The 6,000-nt window shown below is 47.4% G+C and overlaps 1 protein-coding gene across 2 annotated transcripts in view; it reads left to right on the top strand.

Moving 5' to 3' along the window:
• Positions 1-903: 903 nt before the first annotated feature.
• Positions 904-6,000, top strand: part of LOC117671255 (polyunsaturated fatty acid lipoxygenase ALOX15B-like) — a 56,257-nt gene continuing 51,160 nt past the window's right edge. Inside the window, exon 1 of one of the 2 annotated variants that reach the window (XM_087891636.1) lies at positions 904-963. The gene's annotated coding sequence lies outside the window, so the exon portion shown is untranslated. Of the gene's footprint in view, positions 964-4,828; positions 5,126-6,000 lie in introns of those variants that run through there. The other variant, XM_087891635.1, reaches the window with a different exon arrangement.

Raw genomic sequence — 6,000 nt, 5'->3', positions numbered from 1 at the left:
AGAAAGAGGAGGAAGAAAAGAAGAAGAGGAGGAGGAAGAAGAAGAGGGAGAAGAAGAAGAAGAGGAAGAAGAGGAAGAGGAGGAGGAAGAAGAAGAAGAGGAGGAAGAAGAAGAGGAGGAAGAAGAAGAAGAAGAGGAAGAAGAGGAAGAGGAGGAAGAGGAGGAGGAAGAAGAGGGAGGAGGAGGAAGAAGAAGAAGAGGAAGAAGAGGAAGAGGAGGAGGAAGAAGAGGACGAGGACGAAGAAGAAGAGGAGGAGAAGGAAGAAGAAGAGGAGGAGGAAGAAGAGGAAGAGGAAAAAGAAGAAGAGGAGGAGGAAGAAGAGGAGGGAGAAGAAGAAGAGGAAGAAGAGGAAGAGGAGGAGGAGGAAGAAGAAGAGAAGGAAGAAGAAGAGGAGGGAGAAGAAGAAGAAGAGGAAGAGGAGGAGGAAGAAGAAGAGGAGGAGGAAAAAGAAGAAGAGGAGGAGGAAGAAGAAGAAGAGGAAGAAGAGGAAGAGGAGGAGGAAGAAGAGGAAGAGAAGGATGACAACTGTGGGGCCCTTGGAGGTCTCTATTTCCTTGCAAACGTTTCATGACCCAACTATGTGGCATCTGGAGAGGAGGACGGGGAGGACTCTGGGATCCTTGTTGCTCTCTGAGCTGGCTGGTTTTCTCGCCGACCTTTCATCACCCAACTAGGGAACGGCATCAAAGCTACAAGGGAGGGAAGTTTGCAAGCAGGAGGAGGGAGGGAGGGAGGGAGGGAGGGAGGAAGAGAGGGCGGAATTCTAGTTACCGTAATTCATAAATTTTACCTCTTGTGCAAACCCAGAGCGCAATCTGCAATCGTTCATGACGCACCGGTATATCAAAGGACTGCCTTATGAAGTCATTCATTTACATGCGGAAAAAAAAAGCTTCAGCCACTTCCCCACAGATGATTCTCGGATGTCACAATTAAAGCGTGTGGAAGCCGCACATTGCCAGGTAAGCCTTCTTTTTAAAACTCACCCTGCAAATTATAGCATTCGGTTCGTTCCGTTTTCCAGATTTTAATCTCATTGCTAGAGTACCGTTTTCTTTATTACTATTATTATTATTTTTATTGGATTTTATTTTTATTGGGATACGGAAAAGAGAGAGAGAGAGAGAGAGAGAGAGAGAGAGAGAGAGAGAGAGAGAGAGAAGAGAATGAGAAAGTTCCGTATAAGAAAACGAAAAAGCAGAAATAACTGCAGTTGTTTCCAACGTTATAAAGCCGTCCCGCCGAAAACTCTGCGGCTGTTGAATAAAAAGAATTCCAATTACGCTCTGTTCCAAGAAGAAAACAATTACGTCTTTGTGTAACTTGCCAGCATTTAGCAGCTGGGTTCAAATATTTCTAGGTCAAATTAGTCCATGAAAGACAGTTCTCGGGAATATATATATATATATATATATATATATATATATATACACAATTACACAGGAAGAAACCCGAAATATTAACTATACACACACACACATATATATATATATATGTATGTGTGTATAGTTTTATATATATATATAACAAACTACTCTAAAAATACGAGTTCCAGGTATATTAGTAAAGAAAGAAGCAGACATCCTGCGAGCTCCGGAACTTAAAATTTTAAAATGGCCAAATTGATTAATGGCATATAAAGGCAGAGATCTCTGTAATGGTAGTTTAATACTCTGACGATGCCAGCAGATGGCTGACGAAAGCTTAGTAAAATAAAATTTTAATTATTTTACAATTTTAAAATTTTAAGTTTGTCCCAAGCATGGTTAAACCCAGTTAAATGATGGTTAACTCCAGAGGTGGGATCCACATCAGGGGTGGGTTCTACTTACCTTTACTACCGGTTCGCAATGAGATGGCACTCGCTCGCTTCACTCATGTGCACGCACAGATTGCTTATGACGACATCCGGGTTGGTGGGCGGAGCCTCCCGCCAGTTTTACTACCGGTTCTTGCGAACCGGTCCGAACCAGGAGCAACCCACCACTGATCCACATAATTTACCGACCAGTTTGCCCAGCACCAAAAATGTGCACAAATGCTAGCTTCGCTCACATACGCCACCTCCGTGCATGCGCCCAGCCTTTCGTGCATGTGCTTTGCTCGCGCGCACACCTTCCACGCACGCGCCCGGCCTCAAAAACATGCCTAAATAGGACGGCATAGAGCCGCGGCGGGATAGGCGGCCCGACCCACGATTTCTGCTACCGGTGCGGACGAACCGGTCCGAACCGGCTGAATACACACCTCTGGTTAACTCGCTATCTCTGCTGGAACTTGCTTCCAAGCTTCCACTACGAATTGTCCTCGACTTACAACTAACAAACCGGGAATTTCAGAACTGAAGAAGCTTCTACACCAGAAGCAAAAAAAAGGCTTCAAGGAAAAAAATCAAGAAAGTCCAGTTATTTTTGCGGAGGAAAAAGGACCTAAAATGAAAGACGAACGAGTAAGTAGAAATATTTATTGTTCCCCACAGCAAGGACAAGCAGAGATGGTTAAATGGATTCTTTTATTCAAAGAAGAGAATATATGTAGTTGTTTTCTATTAGGAAATCGCTTCCGAATTGTCCAAGCACCTGGTCTACCCCAATATGTGGGGGGGAGCATACTGCTTCCCTTTCGCCTTTCAACTCCAAGCAATAAAGGGAGACTACTATAGATCTATTTCAAGCTATTTAGCTCTCATCAGCTAGCCAAACCCTTCCTCGGATATTATTTAGCCCAAGTTCAAATCCGAGTAAGGGTGTGACTAGCTGATGAGAGCTAAATAGCTTGAAATAGATCTATACTAGTCTCCCTTTATTTCTTTATCAGCAAATATTTATTCCTTTATTTTATTTAATCTAATTTTTATACCGCCCTTCTCCCGAAGGACTCAGCCAAAAATAAAACAAACGCATATGTAAAATTTAAAAACAATTTTAAAACATATGAAATAATTTGGCCCCGACATCATTAAAAAAACAAAAGCAATCCATTAAAATTAATGTTTAGGCCAGCCCAGCCTGTTGGAACAATAACGTCTTGAGGGCACGGCGAAAGGTGCATAGGTCAGGGATCATCCGTATCTCCTGGGGCAATTCATTCCAGAGGGCGGGTGCCCCCACAGAGAAGGCTCTCCCCCGGGGGGGGTCACCAGTCGACATTGTTTGACCGACGGTACCCTGAGGAGTCCCTCTCTGTGGGAACGCACTGGCCAGTGGGAGGCTATCGGTAGCAGAAGGCGATCTTGTAAGTACCCAGGTCCTAAGCCATGGAGCGCTCTAAAGATGGTAACCAACACCTTGAATTGCACCCGGAAGACCACCGGGAGACAGTGCAGCTCGCGCAGGAGAGGTGTTACATGGGAACGCCGTGTCGCTCCCATAATCCCCCGCGCGGCCGCATTCTGCACCAGCTGGAGCCTCCGGGTGCTCTTCAAGGGGAGCCCCATGTAGAGAGCATTACAGTAGTCCAGACGGGAAGTGACAAAGGTATGAGTGACGGTGCGCAAGGAGTCCCGATCCAGAAAGGGACGCAACTGGTAAATCAGACGAATCTGATAAAAAGCCCCCCTGGCCACAGCCGTCACATGATCTTCTAGAGACAGTCGTGCATCCAGGAGGACACCCAAGTTGCGAGCCCTCTCTGAGGTGGCCAAGATCTCACCCCAAATAGTCAGCGATGGAACCAGCTGGCTATAACGGGACGCCGGAAACCACAGCCACTCGGTCTTGGATGGGTTGAGCCTGAGTCTGTTTCTCCCCATCCAGATCCGCACGGCCTCCAGGCACTGGGACATCACTTCAAGGGCATCGTTGGGGTGTTCCGGAGTGGAGATGTACAGCTGAGTATCATCAGCGTACAAATTTGGTATGTGTATGTGTATATATATGTGGAAGGCGCGCGAGCGAGCAAAGCGCATGCACGGAAGGGTGGATGCATGCACAAATGGCGCCCGTGTGTGCGAAGCGAGCATGTGCGCAGGCAGGCGGTGAACCGGTGGTAAAAGTAAGTGAAACCCACCCCTGAGCAAGTGTATATTATATGTATAAAAGTAAAACGTTAAGGTTGTACAGGCCTTCCTCGCCTTACGACCACGATCGAGCGCCCCAACGTTCTGTCGTTAAGCGGGGACACGTGTTCAGCGAGTTTGGCCCCGTTTTACGAGCCGTTCGGCGGTTCAGCGAATTGCGGCGGCGGTTCAGTTTTGTAACCCCGTCGTTAAGTGAATCCTGCTTCCCCATTCTGACTTTGCTCGTCAGACGGTCACAAAAGGGGATCGCCCTCTCGACCCGGGGACGCCGCAAACCGTCATAAATATGAACCGGTTGCCAAACATCTGGATTTTGAATCCTGGGGATGCTGGAAAGGTCGTAACTGTGAAAAAAAAAACGGTCGTAAGTCCCTTTTTCCCAGTGCCGTTGTAACTTCGAACAAACCGTTGTAAGTCGAGGATGATGTTATTATCCTCCGCTGTGCTAAAAGGAGTGCTTTTTTCCCTTCTTCCCCCCTGTCTATTCCTCCTTTTCTTTTCTTCCCTTCTTCTTTTCCCTCACTCACTCTACTTTTTCACGGCTCTTTATTTCCCTCTGCATTTTATATTTTGGCGCGCCAATAAAACATTTGCAAACCCGGAGAATCTCCCCAGACTTCTCGGTTGGGTTGTGCGCGGAAAAAACAAACAAACCCATCGGCCCAGTCTCCGAAGCGAAAACCGGGTTTCAAAGGAACGCCGTGCAGGCTGTAACTGGCGGAGGCTATCAGCTTGTACGATCTCTTCCGGCCATCCTCAGTTCCTCCTTATTCCTTCCTTGACAAGAAAAGTGGGTTGCGAAGTTGCGAAGTTGCGTATTGAACGAGGAAGGGATGACAACATTCTCTTGGGCAACGTTGTGTGTGTGTGTGTGTGTCTGGTGTTGTTTTTGCCCAAGGAGAAGTTGTGGGATGCCGCGAATCGTTCGACGGAAAGCCGGGGCCGATCCTACGTGCCTGGGGTTCGGATAGACTGCCCCTGACTACGGAGGCTCTGCGGCAGTTGGTGGGGTTTCTACCGGTTCGTTCTGGTTCGGGGAGGCTCTGCCCACCTGCCTGGACGTCATCACGGACGCTCGTGCTCACCGTTCTGAATCGGTAGCAAAGGTAAGTGAAAGCCACTTCTGCTCTGCGGCTAGAGTGCCGCACGATTTAGGAATAGAATCCGGCTGGGAAGGGGACCTTGGAGGTCTTCTAGTCCAGCCCTCTGCTCAAGCAGGAGAAGCTATATATACCATTTCGAACAAGTGACCGTCAGGTCTCTTCCTTGAAACCTCCAGTGTTGGAGCAACCACAACTTCTGAATCTGAATTAAAATCTGAATTAAAGCCGGACGCTTGCCAATTTTCTTTTTCAGCCGGGAACCGAACGGAGGCGTGGCGATGCTTATTATTATTATTTTTATCATTAACAAATTTTGGGAGGCCACCCAGCTTGTGGTTCAAGGTGAGTTGGAGCCAGTATGGGCAGTCCTTGACTTACGACAATGTGTTTAAGGACCATTTGGAATTACGACAGCGCTCTGGAAAGGGACTTACGATCCTCACACTTACGACTGTCACAATGCAGATCCCCACAGAAAAGCAAAGCCAGTAGAGGCAGTCCTCGATTTGTGATGATCCATTTAACGACCATTTGGAATTACGACAGTGCTCTGGAAAGGGACTTACGATCCTCACACTTACGACTGTCACAATGTTCCCTGCAGAAAAGCAAAGCCAGTAGAGGCAGTCCTCGACTTGCGATGATGCATTTAACGACCGTTTGGAATTACGACAGTGCTCTGGAAAGGAACTTATGGTCCTCACACTTACGACCATCACAACGCAGATCCCCGCCAAAAAGTAAAGCCAGTAGAGGCAGTCCTCGATTTGTGATGATCCGTTTAACGACCATTTGGAATTACGACAGTGCTCTGGAAAGGGACTTATGGTCCTCACACTTACGACCATCACAACGCAGATCCCCGCCAAAAAGTAAAG

Source organism: Pantherophis guttatus, chromosome 4 (assembly GCF_059756535.1).
Source record: "Pantherophis guttatus breed Tessera chromosome 4, ASM5975653v1, whole genome shotgun sequence".
Taxonomy (NCBI): Eukaryota; Metazoa; Chordata; class Lepidosauria; order Squamata; family Colubridae; genus Pantherophis; species Pantherophis guttatus.
This window is presented reverse-complemented; position numbering and strand designations above follow the sequence as displayed.